We start from the raw sequence: 8652 nt of genomic DNA, 5'->3' as shown, positions 1-8652 counted from the left end.
CAGCTCAGAAATTTTAAGTTTTCTCATTAGAGACAAAGGCATCAAGTTTATGCTTGCACCGAGGTCACAGAATGACTTCTCAATTGTTATGTTTTCTATGGTGCAAGGTATGTAAAAACTCCCAGGATCATCTTTCTTCTCTGGTAACTCTCTTTGGATGATAGCACTACATTCCTTTGTCATCTCAACAATCTGTCCTTCCTTCAGGGATCTTTTCTTTGTCAGCACTTCCTTCATGAATTCGGCATATAGTGGCATCTGTTCAAGTGCTTCCAAGAAAGGAATATTGATGCTAAGTGTCTTGAATATGTCCAGGAATTTTGAGTATTGCTTATCCTCATTTTCTTTTTTAAACCTCTGAGGGTATGGAAGTTTGGGGACACAAGGATTCACTCCTTCCCTCTTCTCTTGTAGTTGTGATTCAAGGATGTTCTTGTATCCCTTTGAAATTTGTGCATTTTTGATTTCTTGATCCTCTTTACTTTTCCCCTCTGTCTCTTCTTGTGGAACTTCTCTGTTGTGTTTGTCCTGATTGATGGCTTCCTTCTTCATAGTCTTCTCACTTCCCACTGTGATTGCTTCGCACTCCTCCCATTTTGTGGTTTTTCCTTTGTCCCTTGGGTGTTCTTCAGTGACATTGGGGAAGGCATTTGCTCTCTTCTCATCCATTTCTGAAATTTGCTTAGCCATTTGCCCCATGTGTCTCTCAAGGTTTCTGATTAAGCCCTCTTGGTTTTTGAATGCCAGGGCCTGATCTTTCCTTGCAGCTTCCTGATCTTATCTTGCCATCTCTTGATTTTTCATGAGTTTCTCCATCATTTTCTCTAGACTTGAGATTCTTTGAGAGTCTGGATTTGGTTGTGGTTGTGTGAAATGAGATGGTTGTTGTTGAAAATTGTTTGAATTAATTATGGGAGTATTTTGTGGGTGGGATGTAGATGTGGAAAAGTTATTCTGGTGGTTTTGTGAGTTGTTATGGGGTTGGTGGTATGTGTTTTGTGGGTTTTTAAACTGGTTAATATTATTGGATGAATGGCTTTGGTTGTTTGTGTTGCTAATGCTGCTATAGTTGAAGTCCCTTTGTCCTTGATTCTGGTGTTCACCCCACCTCGGGTTAGAATGAGTCTTCCAGGATGGATTGTGTACATCACCATGGAAGTTGTGCTGGAGTGAACTTGAGGTGTTATTCATGTATTGCATCTGCTCAGGGCCTTGTTGCTCATAATTGAATGTCTCAATACCTTCTTTAGATTGATTCCATCCATGTGAGACTTGAGATTGGCCTTGTGTGTTTACTACAGCAAGTTGCTCAATTCTCATGGCCATCAATTCTATTTGTTGCTGAAGTTGTTGATGCATCTGTTTGTTTTGTGCCAAAAGAGTGTCAACACCTTCAAGCTCCAAGACATTTTTCTTGGGAGTTGGTTGGCGTTGCCTTTGATGACCATAGAAGTATTGATTGTTTGCCACCATGTCTTCATTAATTGCAAAGAACCTCCTGCTGAATGGTCTAGTGCTTCCTGAGCTTTCAGAGTCAATCCTTCATAGAAGTTTTGAAGTTTATCCCATTCTTTGAACATTTCTGGTGGACACTTCCTGAGTAAAGCTTTGTATCTTTCCCATGCATTATACAATGACTCTCCATCCATCTGAGTGAATATTTGGACCTCTGTTTTGAGTCTGATAATCCTTTGGGGAGGATAGAACTTGGCTAGGAATTTGCTCACTAAGTCTTCCCAGTTATTGATGCTTTCTTTGGGAGATGTCTCTAGCCATTGAGTAGCATTGCCCCTCAAAGAAAATAGGAACAGAAGTAATTTGTAAATGTTAGGATGAACCCCATTTGTCTTGACTGTTTCACAAATCCTTAAAAAAACAGACAAATGTTGGTTGGGGTCTTCAAGAGGGCCACCTCCATAAGCACAATTGTTCTGCACCAAGTTGATTAGTTGAGGCTTCAACTCAAAGTCATTTGCCTGAACATTTGGGGTGAGGATGCTGCTCCCATAATGTCTGGGATTGGGGATAGTGTAAGAGGCCAACACCCTTCTTGCAGGCTGGGCATTGTTGCTCACTCCCTCTTCACGCACCTCAGCCTCCATGACTTGCAAAAATCACAAACAAACCAAATGAAACATGAACATTCTAGTGCTAGAATGAGGTTAGAGGGTTAGGTGACACAATGTGTCAAACAGTTAATGTGCTTAGTAAAAATAAAGAAAAACAAAGAAAAAGTGCTTAATCTAGACCACCACCTTACTTAATCATTGTCAATCTATTTCAATCCCCGGCAACGGCGCCAAAAACTTGATGTGCGGAAAACGGTCCGACACAAAACTCACCGGCAATTGTACCGGGTCGCATCAAGTAATAAAACTCACGGGAGTGAGGTCGATCCCACAGGGATTAAAGGATTGAGCAATTTTAGCTTAGTGGTTGATTTAGTCAAGCAAATAGAAGTTGAGTTGAGTGATTTGTGATTGACAGAAACTAAATTGCATGAATTGTAAAGGGGAGTGGGTGAATTGCAGGAAATTAAAGAGAACAAAAGGAAAAAGAGCTGAATCTTAAAGTGCAAGTAATGTAAATTGTAGAAACTTAAATTACAAGAAATGTAAATTGCAGAAACTTAAATGGGTTAGGGATGTGGGATTGCAGAAATTAAACAAGGAAAGTAAAATTCAACAAACGAAAGAGTAGAAGATGGATTCAATTAAACCAGATCTTAAACGAAAATGAAAATTAGCTTGGTGTAGCAATTAAACAGTGAAGTTTAAAATGAAAATTCCAGATCTCAGGACTCAAGAGACTAGATAACTAAGTCTAGATCTCAATGCCTTCCTAGATCTAAATTCAGAAAACAATTGCAAGAGAATTAAAGATCAAGCAGTGGAATAAAGGAATTCAAATATCAATTTCTCAAATGTGCAGTAACTCAAACAGAGAGACCTCAGGTTGAGATTGAAACAGAATTCCTTCAATTCTCCAACCCAAGGTTCAAACAAGTGTGCAGGAAATGAAAATGAGAAAATCCAGAGGAAGAGAATTCAATTCCTCTTCCCGGAAACGCTAACAGGAACTAAAACTCCAAATTAAATCTCAAGGAAAAGGCTTTCTAAAAATTCTAAAAAGAAAAGCTCCCCGAAAAACTTAAATTCTAAGCTATTTATACACTCTCTTCTAATGATCTTCAAGTCTTGAATTGGGCCCTTGCTCTTGATGGAATTGGGTTGACAAAAGCCTCTGTTGATTGCTCTTGATGTTGGGAAGAAATCCGTTTGCAACTTGGGCCTTGGGGATTTATGTTTGAGTCAACGTTTGAGGCAAACGTTGACTCAAACATCTTCGTGTGCCAATTATGCAGCTCGGCCAACTTGCTGCCATCCACGTTTGAGCCAACGTATGAAGTCAAACGTGAGCTCAAACGTGGCCCTTCCCGAGCAGCTCTTCTAGCCAATGTTTGGCCCAACGTTTGAGGCAAATGTTGGCGCAAACGTTGCTTATCCAAGGCATCAATTAGGGGTGCTCTTCCATGCTAAAATGTGGCCAATGTTTGACCTCACGTTTGAGGCAAACGTTGGCGCAAACGTTGGGAACATTGCCAGTTTCAGAAGCTTGAACGTACTGTCCACCCCATACTATTATATAATGTTGGAAAGCCCTGAATGTCTACTTTCCAATGCCGTTGGAAGTGCATCATTTGGAGCTCCACAGCTCGAGTTATATTCCGTCGAAGGTGCAGAGGTCAGCTGGTCTTACTATAGGTTGGTGTCATGTTTGTTTATGCACTTTTCGGGGCAGTTTTCTCCCTCAATTTTTATGTCCACTATGTCGTGCCATATATGCATGGAAAGCTCTCGATTCCTATTTTTCAATGCTTTTGGAATCTCTTCATTTGGAGCTCTGTAGCTCAAGTTATTCTCGTTGGAAGTTGGTGGACGAAATTGTGATCTATTGTCTTTGTACTTGTATGAAATTTAATAATTGGCTCTATTTGAATTCACAACTCCGTTCAACTAACCAGCAAGTATACTGGATCGTCCAAGTAATAAACCTTACGTGAGTAAGGGTCGATCCCACAGAGATTGTTGGTATGAAGCAAGCTATGGTCACCTTGTAAATCTCAGTTAGGCAGATTAAATTGGTTTATGGTTTCGAGAATTAATAAAAAAAAGAAATAATAAAAGGGATAGAATACTTATGCAGATTCATTGGTGGGAATTTCAGATAAGCGAATGGAGATACTGTATGGCTCAAGAACGCCTACTTTCCTATTGCTTCAACTCAATCCTTCTTACTCCTTTCCATAGCAAGCTATGTATAGGGGTTCACCGTTCGACGATGGCTACTTTGTATCCTCTCTGGAAAATGGTCCTCTGCGCTGTCACTCGCATGGCTAATCGTCTGGAGGCATCACACTGGCCGAAGGCTACATCCCATCCTCGCAGTGAAAACTACGCTCACGCGCTCTGTCACAGCACGGCTAATCACTGGTTGGTTCCCGCTCCTGCTGGAATAGAATCCCTTGATTCTTTTGCGTCTATCACTAACGCCCAGCACTTGCAAGTCTGAAGCACGTCACAGTCATTCATTACCGGAATCCTACTCGGAATACCACAGACAAGGTTAGACTTTCTGGATTCCCAGGATCCTACTCGGAATACCACAGACTAGGTGAGACTTTCCGGGTCCTCATGAATGCCGCCATCTATCTAGCTTATACCACGAAGATTCTGTTGGGGAATCTAAGAGATACACATTCAAGCTCGGTTGCATGTAGAACGGAAGTGGTTGTCAATCACGCGCGTTCATAGGTGAGAATGATGATGAGCGTCACATAATCATCACATTCATCATGTTCTTGGGTGCGAATGAATATCTTGGAATAAGAATAAGATAGAATTGAATAAAAAGTAATAGTAATTGTATTGAAACTTGAGGTACAGTAGAGCTCCACACCCTTAATCTATGGTGTGCAGAAACTCCACCGTTGAAAATACATAAGTGAAAGGTTTAGGCATGGCCGAATGGCCAGCCCCTTAAAACGTGATCAATAGCCTCTTAGGATGAAGAATAAAACAAAACTGAGACCAAAGATGAAACGTGGTCAAAAGACATCTAATACAATAGTTAAATGTTCTATTTATAATAAACTAGCTCCTAGGGTTTACATGAGTAAGTAATTGATGCATAAATCCACTTCCGGGGCCCACTTGGTGTATGCTTGGGCTGAGCTTGATCAATCCACGAGCTGAGGCTTCTCTTGGAGTTGAACTCCGAGTTATGACGTGTTTTGGGCGTTCAACTCCGGATCATGACGTTTTTCTGGCGTTTAACTCCAGACAGCAGCATGTACTTGGCGTTCAACGCCATGTTACGTCATCAATTTCCGAATAAAGTATGGACTATTATATATTGCTGGAAAGATCTGGATGTCTACTTTCCAACACCGTTGAGAGCGAGCCATTTGGAGTTCTGTAGCTCCAGAAAATCCATTTTGAGTGCAGGGAGGTCAGATTCCAACAGCATCAGCAGTCCTTTTGTCAGCCTTTTTCAGAGTTTTGCTCAAGTCCCTCAATTTCAGCCAGAAATTACCTGAAATCACAGAAAAACACACAAACTCATAGTAAAGTCCAGAAATGTGAATTTAACATAAAAACTAATGAAAACATCCCTAAAAGTAGCTTAAACTTGCTAAAAACTACCTAAAAACAATGCCAAAAAGCGTATAAATTATCCGCTCATCAGAAGTATACCCCTTCAGGCTGTGGGGAGCAACGTTTCCAACAACATTGGAGCACCAACTCTGGCTCCAACGTTGCTTTCCTTTGCTTCCTTTCATGGCCTTCTTGTTGCCTCTTTCTTCAACCTTCCTCCAAGCCTTTTTCCACCTATCATCAATCAACAATTACATCAAAGCTATGCTATAATCATGAGAGTTCTTCTTCTTCTTGACATATAAACAATTATGGCACAAAAACTCATGAAAATGCATCAATTCATTCATGGTTGATTGAATCTAAGGAAACATGAAATTCTACCCAAATGGCTTACTTGTGGCATAAGAAAGTGCATAAAACCCAATGAAAATCAAAGAAAAAGACTAGTAAAACTAGGCTACAATGACTTGTCATCACGTACCAAGTTGTTGGCGCCATTGAGATCACAATTTCGTGCACCAAGTTTTTGGCGCTGTTGCCGGGGATTGTTTGAGTTTGGACAACTGACGGTTCATCTTGTTTTCTTAGATTAGGTCATTTTCTTATTATTTTGTCTTCAGAATTTTTAAGAATGAATTCTAGAGTTTCGGATGATGCTTTTATCATCACAGGAGCTAGTTGATTCCCATCAATTTGGCTGTTGTATGTAATGTCTTGCTGAAGCTTGGGTAGCCATGTCTAATCTTTTTGGACTGAAGCTTTAGACTAACATTGCATGATTCCTGGAATCTTATTAAAAATTGAGTTTCTTATTTTCTTTTTCAAAATAATTTTGGAAAAAAATACAAAAAATACAAAAAAAATTATAAAATCATAAAACAAAAAAATATTTTGTGTTTCTTGTTTGAGTCTAGTGTCAAATTTTAAGTTTGGTGTCTTGCATGTTTTTCTTTTCTTGAAAATTTTCAAAAATAAGTTTTTGATGTTCATCATGATCTTCAAAGTGTTCTTGGTGTTCATTTTGACATTCATAGTGTTCTTGCATGCATCATTTGTTTTAATCCAAAATTTTTATGTGTTGAGTCATTTTGTGGTTTTTCTCTTTCCTCATTAAATTAAAAAAATCAAAAAAATATATTTTCCTTATTTTACTCATAAATTTCGAAATCTTTGGGTTGACTTAGTCAAAAGTTTTTAAAATAAGTTGTTTCTTGTTAGTCAAGTCAAGATTTCAATTTCAAAAATTTATCTTTTCAAAATCTTTTCATTTTTTTTCTTTGTTTTTCGAAAATTTTTTCAAAAATCTTTTTCAAAACTTTTCAAAATCTTTTTCTTAATTTCATTTCAAATTTTCAAAAACTTTACTAACAATTAATGTGATTGATTCAAAAATTTCAAGTTTGTTGCTTTCTTGTTAAGAAAGGTTCAATCTTTAAATTCTAGAATCATATCTTCTAGTTTCTTGTTAGTCAAGTCATCAACTTCAATTTTCAAAATCAAATCTTTTTTTTTTTAAATTTCTTTTTCAAAATAAATTTCAATCATATCTTTTTTATCATATCTTTTTCAAATCATATCTTTTTCAAACTTTAATTTCAAAATATCTTTTCTAACTTCTTATCTTTTCAAAATTGATTTTCAAATCTTTTTCCATTAACTAATTGACTTTTTGTTTGTTTTACTATTTCCTATCTTTTTCAAAACCACCTAACTACTTTTCTCTCTTTAATTTTCGAAAACTCCTTACCCTTTTTCAAAATTCTTTTAATTAACTAATTGTTTCAAACTTTAATTTTAATTTTATTTCTTCTCTTAATTTTCGAACTCTAACAAAATTTTAAAATAAAAACAAAAATATTTTCATTTTCCTTTTAATTATTTTTGAAAACTCTCTCTCTCATCTCTTTCTAATTATTTTATTTATCCACTAACACTTCTCTTCTACTCATAATTCGAACCCTCTCTTCCCTCTCTGTGTTCGAATTCTTCTTCTTCCTTCTTCATTCTTATTCTTCTTCTCTTCTACTCACATAAAGGAATCTCTATACTGTGACAAAGAGGATCCCTATTATTTCTGTTCTCTTCTTTTTCATATGAGCAGGAGCAAGTACAAGAACATTCTTGTTGAAGCTGACCTTGAACCTGAAAGGACTCTAAAGAAGAAGCTAAGAGAAGCTAAAGCACAACAATCTAGAGAAAACCTTACAGAGAATCTCGAAAAAGAAGTAATGGCCGAATCCAACAACAATGCAAGGAAGGTGCTTGGTGATTTTACTACACCAACTTCCAACTTCCATGGAAGAAGCATCTCAATCCCTGCCATTGGAGCAAACAATTTCGAGCTTAAGCCTTGGTGGGCGAAATTGTGATCATCAATGGCGCCATCAACATGGTACGCTCATTGCAATCTCAACTCTCTATCACAACTCCGCACAACTAACCAGCAAGTGCACTGGGTCGTCCAAGTAATAAACCTTACGTGAGTAAGGGTCGATCCCACGGAGATTGTTGGTATGAAGCAAGCTATGGTCACCTTGTAAATCTTAGTCAGGCAGACTCAAATGGGTACAGATGATGAATAAAACATAAAGATAAAGATAGAGATACTTATGCAATTCATTGGTAGGAATTTCAGACAAGCGTATGAAGATGCTTGGTCCCTTCCGTCTCTCTGCTTTCCTACTGTCTTCATCCAATCCTTCTTACTCCTTTCCATGGCAAGCTTATGCAAGGGTTTCACCGTTGTTAGTGGCTACCTCCCATCCTCTCAGTGGAAATGTTCAACGCACCCTGTCACGGCACGGCTATCCATCTGTCGGTTCTCGATCAGGCCGGAATAGAATCCAGTGATTCTTTTGCGTCTGTCACTAACGCCCCGCCTTCAGGAGTTTGAAGCACGTCACAGTCATTCAATCATTGAATCCTACTCAGAATACCACAGACAAGGATAGACCTTCCGGATTCTCTTGAATGCCGCCATCAGTTCTTGCCT

This window comes from Arachis stenosperma, chromosome 2, assembly GCF_014773155.1.
Source record: "Arachis stenosperma cultivar V10309 chromosome 2, arast.V10309.gnm1.PFL2, whole genome shotgun sequence".
NCBI classification, from domain to species: domain Eukaryota; kingdom Viridiplantae; phylum Streptophyta; class Magnoliopsida; order Fabales; family Fabaceae; genus Arachis; species Arachis stenosperma.
This window is presented reverse-complemented; position numbering follows the sequence as displayed.